Source organism: Lactuca sativa, chromosome 3, assembly GCF_002870075.4.
Source record: "Lactuca sativa cultivar Salinas chromosome 3, Lsat_Salinas_v11, whole genome shotgun sequence".
Lineage (NCBI taxonomy): Eukaryota > Viridiplantae > Streptophyta > Magnoliopsida > Asterales > Asteraceae > Lactuca > Lactuca sativa.
In genome coordinates this window covers 297,371,429-297,382,801 of record NC_056625.2, presented here as the reverse complement: position 1 = coordinate 297,382,801, position 11,373 = coordinate 297,371,429, and positions in this window count along the sequence as shown.

Genomic DNA, 11,373 nt, shown 5'->3' with positions numbered 1-11,373 from the left:
TAGCCTGGCCGAGCATTTACGTTTGTCATCACAAAATCATCGAGGGGCCCAAAAGATATCGCTTTTATCCTACTTTGGATAAAAGGAACGGATAAACTTTGATACAATGCTTGCTTGCACTCACTAATCAAATCACACACAACAATATGTTTTATAACACCAAGTTACTAGTGCGTTTACATATTATCAATGTGCAACCGATTTGCAAGATACAACTCACACATCTTGGTTTCAAGAATATAAGATGTTATCGTCTCACCAATCACTCATGATACAATTCATGGAGTGATCCAAGTGAGCGTGGGTTTAATCCAATGCTCAAATCATATTCATAAGCACTCATGAACGTTGTAGCAAACATTTGCTTATGTCTAATACTCTTTTAGACAATCCACACACCAATTCACGACAGTCTTCATTCATACCTACTTCCAACATATGAACGACTATGGCCCGTTTGAATAATTTAACTGTTGTTAACCAATTAAATTATTCAGGAAGTCAAAACATGCAAATGTGAAACACAAGAATAATACTAATCCCATATGGCCTCAAACCTTTGAGTATAAATAAAACTCCTTTTATTTATCACCATATCGATTACTCATTATTTGTCGTTTCGGGTAATCAACTTCTTACTTGAATTATTACACTTTTCCCATGCTCTTAGCATGCACACAATGTTTACCTATGGTTCTTACTTTGTGAAATAGATCAAATTGAGCACATTTCCAATCATTCTCATTTCACAACTCCAAATCCTTTTTCATAAGTGAAAGAATATCAAATTCTTGCTACTTATAGAATATGCTAGATTCTAACATTCTATGCAATGATCCTTTCATAATGTAACTGCACCAAAGTCACAAAGACTATTGCCAATGATATTACAAAGTTCTCTATCGGAGATTGTTACAAGACAATTCCTTAGATATGATGTCTCTCACTCAAAGTACATTCCTTTGAACATCCTTTTGCATAAAAGTTTCTAATCTAGACATAGATTTTCAATATTCAATTCCCAATATGGACACGCTTCCATATTTTCCATATGAAAACTCATTCTTAATAGAATCTTATCTATTCGTAATGATGTCGATATGGTTCATCCAATATGAAACATTTCCACAATTTCCATATGACAACTCATTCTTAATAGAGTCTTTTCTATTCATAATAATGTCAATATGGTCCATCCAATACCATGCTTCCAACTACTCACAAGCGACCAATCCTCGTCAAACTTTGGATTGTCCTTTGATAGTTGTTTAATTATTTTAGTCAAAACAAATTCTAGTCCCTTTTCCCTCTAAATGCGCTCGACATTTGGAAAATTTTAGAATGGTCAAACATTAAAGCATTTGCAATTGATCCTATACCCGAAGCGTATGGGACACGACGCATAATGTTTTATTTGCTATGTTCTCAAAATTCGAATTGTGAAGAGGAATGCCGTAATCATAATCGAAATTTTAAGAACACACTTTGTACCTTTGGCTAAATTTATTAACATTTCTCAACCTAATCCTTTAGATTTGAAATGAAGCATAATATTCTCTCCCTTAATTATAGCAAAACACCTTTACAAACCTTATGACTTTGCAAGGTATAACTCTTGTTTTCTATAATTAATATTTCCAACTTGCAATACGTGCCTTAATAATCATACAATCATAACATTTATGCTCCCACTATCATGATGATTGTTATAAACATAACACTTATGCTCCCACTAGCTTCGACATGTATTCAGAAACAGCTTAACTTCCAGAAAAAACAATACTTATTGAATTTCTTAAGTTCATGTTTCTAATACTTAGTGCTTTGTTAATCTTTTATCAAGGCTTCTTGAATTTATACACCTTTGCCTTAGATAGTTCATATGTGTCTAAACAATTGCCAAACCTCACAATTCAAATTATGGAAAGGGATACCGTAACCATAATCGAATTCGAGAATGCAATTTTACAATCACTATCTTCTTAAAGTCTTTCTTAGTGAAAGCATTTCCTCACAATCATTTTCATGAAGGAGGAAATCTTGTGACACTTAGATTTAAATGGTGTATGTGTTCCTATCCATGTGAATTTTTTAAAACCAAAGTTTATGACAAATTCAAACTCATATGGATCGAACTTTCTTGATCTCGATTTCTTGCCTTTATGGTAGCACAGCTGCCCACCATGTCTTCCAAGTAGTTAAGCAGCTCACCTTTTCTTATCAATGTACTTTCCATTGATCAAGGTCCTTGCCTTTTATGCATTCAAATGAGAACTCATAGGACTCACATGCATAATTAACTCGATTGGATTAGCACAGACACAAAATAATGTCAACATGATAGGTTGTAAACCTCAACTCGTATGCTAGTGATGATCGATAAGGTTTATTTGATTTGTTCTTGAAACCTTTCAAGACCATTAAGACTCCCACTTACTCCTTGACATATAATATTTTCTTGTCAAAACATTTCTTGACAAACAAATATTCAAGAGTTAGTGTAGCTTTTATCAAAACTCTTCATAAATTGGTCCTAGTTGGTCTTTGTCTTATCCAAGACATCATAACTTTCCAGATTTGATGAATGTTACAAACCTTTTTAATACTTTTTCACTCAATGTCACAATCTTAACTCTAAGACTTGTTTTGGAACAAAGTATGATTGACTTCTTGATTTAACCATTTCTTCAATCCTCGATTCCTCTTCTTAAACATACAATTGTACTAAGAGTCACTTAGATGATCAATTGAGATATGTTTCTTAATCATTAAGACCTATCATAAACCATAAAAGGTACTCTCCCTTCTTCTTAGAATGGAGAAACTTTTATCTTTCTGCCTACTTGATTCTTTTTATTCATTCTGCTATTGATTTAAACTTTTTCAATCAATTCAGAATTACACTTAATCTTGGAAGTATAATCATATTTACTAAACCTTTAGTAAATCATGACAAATATCTTTGTTACTCTTATGGTGGACTTGATCAACACAGAACTTTGTGTATTCGATCTCCAAGTCCTTCACTTGACACTTTGTCAATGAATTTGTCTAATTTCCAAATATGAAATTTCTCATTCATCGTGCAACCAAGTTGCATGATTCCAAGTTTCTGTCCAATTGAAACTTGGGCGATGAGAAACTCTCCCTATTTGGTAAATTCTCGACTTTCCATAAATAAAATAATAAGAACCAATCCATTATTGCTAATAATAGAAACATCCAAACATCAATTTTTCATATACGCCATTGCAAGGATAAATAAATAATATAAAATCAAAATTTATTTTATTGCGGAAAAATTTTGTCCTTACAATGCAATTCATTGAAAACTATGCTAATACATCTTTCTTAGCAATCTAATTCTAACTCTAAGTAGTAGCTCAAGAATCTAATCTTCGAGAAATGCGATCGAAATCCATTCCTTCACGGTTAGATTCTGCTTACTTCTTCCCTTAAGCTTCCTTTCTTTTCTCCGATTCTACAAAACATCAATTGCAATCTTATCACATTATGTATTAAGAATCTAGAATAAAGCGTAAAAGAGTTAGTTAATGGATTTTACCTATATTCGAGCCATACGTTTCGACTCTCCCATCTCTTAGATCTCTTAGGTAAATAGGGCAGCTTCGTCTCTAATGCCCTTTCTCTTGGCAATAAAAGCAGATTGACTCTTTTGGAACAGGACATGGAACTACTTCATACATTGCTTTTCTCTTATGATCAAACCTTTTGATCATATCAAGTCTTTCGTTGCCATCGTCTATATCCATAGAGGTCTTGAAGGCAGATTCACCAATCAACTTTGCTTTTTCTATTGCGCCAAACCATTGCTGATTCAACAGCAATAAGCATATTGGTGAGATCTATAAGGGCCACGTCGCTGTTCATCATATAGTACTCTCTTACGAACTCACTATATGAGTTAGGAAGTGACTGAAGAACCCAATCAACAACCATTTCCTCACAGACAACGGATCCCAACATTCTTAACCTATCAATGTGTGACTTCATCCCTGGGATGTGTGCACACACCGACTTTCCTTCTTTATGTTTACTTGCCAAAAGGGCTTGAGTGATCTTGAACTTTTCAAGCCTTTGAACTTGTAGGTTAGGGAGAATAATTGGAGGAGGTGGAGGAAGTGAAGCATGATTTCTTGTTCCTCGATCGAATTGTGGAATATCATCTTCATGTGGAAAGCTTGTTCCACGGGATTTGGGAAGACCATAGTTGTCGAACTTTGACATCTACAAAACGGGAGAAAACGAATTCAAGTTAGTTGATAGATTGAGTCCTTAGTAAATCACCCAAATGAGATACTAAGGCTAGGACCCAACACAATATTCTACAACTCGGGAGAGGGATGCCGTAACCCTAATTGCAGAATATTTGAAGGTAAGTGAATGACGATTCACTAATTTCCACCACGAAAAACGAAAAAGAATTTAAGTTTTAAATCTATGAAAACTCCTAGATCATTTGAGATTCATTGAACTTTCAATGGCATGTTTAAATCTCAATATGCCCCTCTTGTTTGTGACTGGAATGCCGAGGATCACAAAGCGGGTGTGAATAACCATGCAAACTTACATGGTGCCCTCACATGTTACAGTCACCTATTCAATGTGCCGGTAAACCACACACGCTCCACCGAACTATGACAAACATTGAGTCACCCTTTTCTACCTTTGCTTAGAACCATTTAGTGTGCCGGTAAACCACACACGCTCCACTAATGTCTTTGCAAGGGCACAAAGTGTAATTTCATGGAATTGCATCAATTCACTTTTGCCTAAGTAACTAAGATTGGGAATTTTATGAAAACATTTAGTTACTTTAATAATTCATTATACTTATAATGGAAGGTTTCGTCCTATCCTACCCGTTCGGCTAACGACCCTCCACTAGTCAAGAGTGCGGTGGGTAAGAGTGGATACCTATTCAATCGCCATTTTATAGGCAATTTCCTTAAACACCCCTTATAGACCAGCTTCGTGAATGAGGCCTACTAACGGTAAGACTGACTTTTACTCATACATATATAATGTTAGACTTTTAATGTTATATATATATATAGTATAGGGTGTATTTTACACTTTTAAAATATTAGGTGGTCAAATTTAACAATTATACTTTTAATTCAATTAAATTTTAAACCTAAAATTTTATGGATTTATTAAACCTCTTTTATCTATACACCTTAATTAATTAATAAAACCATAAGGGTGTGATTTGAACCTTTTTCAAAACAATACAAGGGTTTTAGAATTAAACATTCCTAATTAAACTTTTAATCAACTTTTAAATTCCAAAACTTGAGGGCAAGTTTTGAAACATTTCAAAACATTAGGGTTTAGAATTTAAATATACATCAAAATTAAACTATTAATCAAAATTCAAATTCCAAAACTTGAGGGAAAGTTTTGAAACCTTTTTCAAAACATTAGGGTTTCAACTATTTAAATTTCAAAATAACAAAACTTTTGGGTTCAAATTTAAACTATAAAACCTAATGGGGAAAATATGAAACTTTTCATAACAACAAGGATCAAATAACAAATAATCTAAATTAACATTTAATCACATAATTATCCATATTTGATTTATTTAATGATTTCTTGCAAAACAATTTACCAATTTAATCAAAATAATTAATCAATTATCACATAAGGAAACAATTATCTTATTAATTGATAAATATCTTCAATTAGATCAAGAATATAGTCAAATATATCCTAAAATCGGATTTATATTGATCTAATGTGATAAGGTAACTATCCCAAAGCAAAAAACAGCAAGAAATCCCGAGTTATACTCCATCTGACGAGTTGACTCGTCGAGTCTGCATGGACTTGGCGAGTTCAGCTATGGACTCGGCGAGTCCAACATCCAGAAACCAAAAAATCGAATTTTTTAAACATATCAAGCATTAATACAATAGAAACCAGTCTAGGCTCTAATACCACTTATCGGATTTGGTCCTAAGAACATCCTATGTGCTCATACAAACCCTAATGCTTGGATCTAGGTTTCTCTATTGTACATGCAAATTATCCAAGACTATAAACCCTAATTCTAGCATATGGAAATCGATATTAACATATAATTAGGTTTAAGATGTTACCTTGATTGTTATGTAGTAATAACAATCCCAATTCCTCCTTGAATTGACTTTAGAAGGCTTAGAGTCACAAGTGTCACTCCTCTAATGGCTCACAAACACCATAAGCAAGAGGATGAAGATGAGAGAGGATAGAGGCTGCCAAAACCGTGTGAAAACCCTAGCAAGAAGCTTAGCCACGTTTTTGGTCCTTAAGGGATCTATATATAGTGAGGCAATTAGGGTTATCTAACATGGAAACCCTAATTTGGATGCTTAAGCCCTAAGCAACCAATGGAGCCCTTTCCATAAGGCCTTGGACGATTTCATATGGGCTTCCCCCATAGAATTCGTCCACCTTATAATAAAAGGCAATCCATGGCCCAAATTGCAATTATCTTATAATTACAATTCCAGTCCCTTAAGTTTAATTAATCTCTTTTAGTCACAAAACTAATTATCAATTAATTATTGACTAATATTAATTAAACAATATGATTTCTCCTTTAATATATTATTCTCATAATATATTAATAAATCATATTTAATCCTTTCTCTCCATAATTCATCCTATCAAGTTGCTTTGGTGAAGGCAACCCAAAAGGACCATGCACCATCGACTCAAGTACATACCAAAATAGTTATGGACTTAGACACTAATCCAACAAGAAGATACTTCCCAATACTTGTTTCTTGAATGCATTATGATTAGAACACCCAAACAGACTCTAAACAGTGCTAAAAGTTAGCAGAAAATAAGTCTGACTGTGATTGAGTGAACAACTGTACAAGATAGAAATTTCGGGTTGTCACATCATCCCCCCGCTAGAGAGAATTTCGTTCTAAAATTAGAGTTTAAGAAATTAAGTAGTTATAAATAACTAAGCGAAAAGATGAGGATATTTCAATTTCATTTGATCCTCTCGCTCCCAAGTGAATTTCGGTCCTCGCTTGGTGTTCCAACGAACCTTCACAATCGGGATGCGGCTTTGTTTCGTTTGCTTGACCTCTCGGTCCATGATCTCTACTGGTTCTTCCATGAAGTTTAGGCTCTCGTTGATCTCGATCTCATCGAGTGGGATTACAAGAGTCTCATCAGGATAGGCACTTTTTCAAGTTCGAGACGTGGAAAGTAGAATGTACGTTACTAAGTTCGCGGGGTAGGTTGAGTTTGTAAGCTATAGGGCCGATTCTAGCAAGAATCTCGAAAGGCCCTATATATCTTGGATTTAGCTTTCCACGCTTTCCGAAGCGTATCAAGCCCTTCCAGTTTGAGACTTTCAAAAGAACGCGGTCTCCCACCTGGAATTCCAAAGGTTTCCTTCGTTTGTCTGCGTAGCTTTTCTTTCGGTCTCTAGAGGCTTTGAATCATTCACGAGTCTGAACGATTTTCTCTGTCATTTCTCGAATGATCTCTGGACCTGTGAGAGTGCTGTTAGGAACTCGTCCTTTAGCTAACTGTGTGTCACCCACCTCAGCCCAACACAGAGGGGATCTGCACTTTCGGTTATAGAGGGCTTCAAATGGAGTAGCCTTTATGCTCGTGTGATAACTATTATTATAGGAGAACTCGACAAGGGGTAAATGGGTATCCCATGCCTTCCCAAAGTCGATTACACAAGCTCGCAACATATCCTCTAGTGTTTGGATAGTTCTCTCACTTTTTCCGTCGATTTGTGGGTGGTAGGATGTACTCAAGTCCAGCCTCGTCCCTAGGGAACTTTGTAGCGATTGCCAGAACCTCGAAGTGAATCTACTATCTCTATCGAAGATAATGGATATAGGAACACCATGCAGTCGTACGATTTCCCTAATGTATGTTCTTGTGAGCTTCTCCATCTTGTCATTTTCTTTGATGGGCAGGAAGTGTGCAGACTTGGTCAATCTATCAACGATGACCCAAATGGTATCAAGTCCACCCGATGTCTTGGGCAACCTGGTTATGAAGTCCATTGTGATCTGCTCCCACTTCCACTCCGGTATCTCTGGTTGTTATAATAAACCTGAGGGTTTCTGGTATTCGACCTTGACCTTGGTGCAAGTAAGGCATTTACATACAAATGTAGCAATCTCTGCTTTCATGTTAGGCCACCAGTATAACTTTTTAAGATCCCAATACATTTTATCTGAACCCGGATGGATGGAATATCGAGTGTTGTGCGCTTCCGTCATGACCAAGTCTCTGAAGCCACCATGTTTTGGTGTCCAGATCCGGTCCATGAGATACAAAGCTCCGCCCCCCTTGACTTCCAAGTTCTTATCCATTCCTCGCATGGATTCACCCACCACATTTTCAGGTTTCAAGGCTTCGAGCTGAGCCTCCTTAATTTGTGTGGACATATGCGAATGGATAGTCATAGTAAGTGACTTGAATTTTTCACCAGAATATTCTTTCCAACTTAGGGTGTCTGCTACTACGTTGGCTTTACCTGGATGATAACGAATGTCGCATTCATAGTCATTGAGTAGCTCGACCCACCGTCGTTGTCTCATATTGAGCTCCTTCTGGTTGAATATGTGTTGTAGGCTCTTGTGGTTTGTAAATATAGTGCTTTTTGTACCATACAGGTAGTGTCTCCAGATCTTCAAAGCAAACACGAATGCTCCTAACTCAAGATCGTGTGTGGTGTAGTTGAATTTGTGTGTCTTCAGCTGTCTTGAGGCATAGGCAATGACCTTACCTCGTTGCATCAGAACACAACCAAGCCCTTGATTTGACGCATCACAATAAACCACGAAGTCTTCTCTTCCTTCTGGGAGGGATAGTATCGGTGCGGTGCATAAGGCTCGCTTCAGCATTTGGAATGCTTTTTCTTGCTTCTCTTCCCAGTGAAAGGCCACGCCTTTCTGAGTCAATGTCGTCAGAGGCTTCGCTATACGCGAGAAGTTCTGTATGAATTTGTGGTAGTAGCCAGCGAGGCCTAGAAATTGACGAATTTCGACAGGCGTCTTTGGTGCTAACCAGTTCTCAATGGCTTTAATTTTCGAAGGGTCCACGTGGATTCCTTCTTCACTAACCACGTGTCCTAAGAATTCGACCATTCGGATCCAAAATTCGCATTTAGAGAACTTTGCGTAGAGCTTCTCTGTTCGTAGGGTTCCTAGGACTTGTCACAGATAATCACTATGTTCCTTCTTACTTCGAGAGTAGATAAGTATGTCATCGATGAAGACGATGACGAACTGATCCAAGTAAGGACGACATACCCGATTCATTAAGTGCATAAACACTGCAGGCACATTTGTCAATCCAAATGGCATCACTACGAACTCGTAGTGTCCGTATCGAGTTCGGAAGGCTGTCTTCGGAACATCCTCCTCCAACACTCGCAACTGGTGATACCCGGACCTTGAATCAAATTTTGAAAAGTAATTCGGCCCTTGCAGTTGGTCAAACAGATCGTCTATGCGAGGCAAAGGGTAACGATTTTTAACCGTTAGCTTGTTGAGCTCCCTGTAGTTGATGCACATACGAAACGATCCGTATTTCTTCTTAACGAACAAGACTGGTGCTCCCCAGGGTGAGAAGTTTGGTCTAATAAAGCCCTTGCTGAGCACTTCGTTAAGTTGTCCGGATAGTTCCTGCATCTCAGCTGGTGCTAGACGATAAGACGATTTGGCTGATGGGGTAGCTCCTGGAACTAAATTGATTCTGAACTCGACTTGTCGTTGCGGAGGTAATCCCGGTAGTTCTTTTGGAAAGATGTCGGGATAGTCGCGTAATACTAGAATGTTCTTCAGGTCTTTGGTTTCTTGGCTCGTATTAACAACGTGTGCAAGGAATGCATGACATTCCTTACGTAAGTACTTCTGAGCTTGAATACTTGAGTTGATACTAAGGCTCGTTCCGGGTTTATCGCCATAGACAACTAGAGTTTCGCCAGACGGCAGATTAAGGCGAACAGCCTTTTCATAACACATGATGTCGGCACGATGCAGACTCAATCAATCCATGCCGATAATGACGTCGAAACTTTTAATTGAGACCAGCACGAAGTTGATTGTAAATGAATGGTTATCTAGAGTTAGAGTACATCCTACGTATATACTGCTAGTGCTCTCAGTCTTTCCGTTAGCCATTTCTATAGTGAACGGTTCTTTAAGTGTTCATGATTTTTGCTTAATTAATTGAGCAAATTTTTGGTTAACGAAACTCCTCTCCGCTCCACTATCAAACATAATGCATGCATAAGAGTTATCGAGGAAAAACGTACCAGTGACCACTGTGGGGTCGGCAACCGCTTCCTCGTGGCCTATGGCCATAACTCTGCCTACTCCACCGGCATTCCCTGCCTTCGGGCGGTTCCTTTTGTTGTGGCCCACCTCGCCACAGCCATAGCAAGCCTGGCCCACACCAGCGACGGGGACTTGGTTGATTGGCTTTGCCGGGGATTTGCAAAAGTGGACAATGTGCCCCTTTTTGTTGCAGTTGGAGCACTGCAAATCCCGACATGGTCCATTGTGGTGGAAGTTGCATTTGTTGCACTTTGGCAAGCTTCCAGAGTACTGCTTTATCGGAGCAACAGCGACAGGTGCTATCGCGGCATGAACCGCCACAACCTGCTGCTTTTTGGCAGTTTTATGTTTCTTCTTGTCATCCCAGAACTTCCGCTTGTTGTCAGCGGTTTTGGAAGGTTCGGAGATGGCTAGGGTTGTTGTTGATGATGGGGTACGAACCCCATGGTCAATGAGCCATTGTGCCAATCGTTTGGCACTATTAAACGTAGCGGGGTTTGAGGATAAGTCATTTCCCTGAAATGGAGGCACCAGCCCCCGGATGTACCTCTCCATTTTCTTTCCCTCCGTGGGAACCATGTTGGGACAGAGGGCCACCAGCTCGCTGAATATGGCGGTATAAGAAACTATGTCGGAGCCCTTCATGGTTAGGCTCCATAGTTTTTGTTCTAATTTTTGGATCTTGCCCCTCGGGCAGTATTCCTCAATCATGAGGTCTTTTAGGGTTTCCCAGCCCATATCATTTGCCCCTAATAGAGTTAGTGACTTGACATGGCTATTCCACAACATCAGGGCTTCTTCCTCGAAGGTACAAAAAGCAAACTTGACCTTACTCCCTGCTGGGCAGGAGCAGATCTCAAAGATCGACTCCATCTTTTCAAAACATTGCGAGAGGGCAATGACTCTGCCAGTCCCTTTAAAGGAATTTGTCTTGCAATTGGTGAAGTCCTTGTAGGAGCACTCTCTCGAGCGCACGAGGATTTCACCTTGAGTAGAATTAACAGGCGTTCCACCTCCGCTGGCACCAGTAGAATGG